This window comes from Cicer arietinum, chromosome 5 (genome assembly GCF_000331145.2).
Source record: "Cicer arietinum cultivar CDC Frontier isolate Library 1 chromosome 5, Cicar.CDCFrontier_v2.0, whole genome shotgun sequence".
Taxonomy (NCBI): Eukaryota; Viridiplantae; Streptophyta; class Magnoliopsida; order Fabales; family Fabaceae; genus Cicer; species Cicer arietinum.
In genome coordinates this window covers 46,918,242-46,919,176 of record NC_021164.2, presented here as the reverse complement: position 1 = coordinate 46,919,176, position 935 = coordinate 46,918,242, and positions in this window count along the sequence as shown.

Below are 935 nucleotides of genomic sequence, written 5' to 3'. Positions count from 1 at the left end.
GACTATTCATTAATGCATTCAATAATCAATTTTCTCATATTATTAAAATTAAAGAAATATAAAATTCTCATCAATTTCCTCAAGACACATATATTGTTTATAAAAGTTAAGTTTTAAATTTAGAATACTCCAACGTCAACACTTAAAATCAAATACATCATAATAAATATATTACTAATTACATCATTATAAAAATTATAACTTTATAATCAAATACTCTAAAACACGTAAAACACTAAACATTTTCACTACAAACATATTTATCAAGGCATAATAATAAAAATATAACTCCATAACTAATTTCATCAAGATAGAGGTATTAGAAAAACAATCAAAGCATTGTAGTTAATTTCTTTACGACGAAAATAAAATCAACCTTTTTCTTTTAAGACATCCATACATCATATTAATATCTTACGAATCGCTAATTTAATATCTAGTCTAACTCAGCATGGGGAAAAGCCCTTACCTTGGACGCTTTCCTTCCACGTAACACTATATAGCCCTCGAAAAATCTCATAAAGATGAAGGAACAAAAGCTTAGAGCTTCCACAAGAAAGAGAGGTAATATGTGGGTGGTTGTTTAAGTGACTTCAAAATATTTGAGATAAAGAAAATATAATGTTGCGAATGGAGACGTGAAGCTGATTAGAGAAAGAGATTAATTTTTCTCATTGAGGTTAATTGCACACATCAATAATGTATTCAATTGAAATAATAGCATTCAATGACCAACCGTTATGAATTAATTGACATTCATGTACACTTATTATTGCTTGTTACACATTTGAGTGGATGTAAAGTAGAAAACACACAGTTTTATAGTTAAATGCTATTAACAATAAAATATAGTGTGGATGATTAAATTTTAACCAAAATTGACTTGGTCATTGTTCATTCTAAAAAAAATACTCCTAGGAGTTTTAATTAATTAC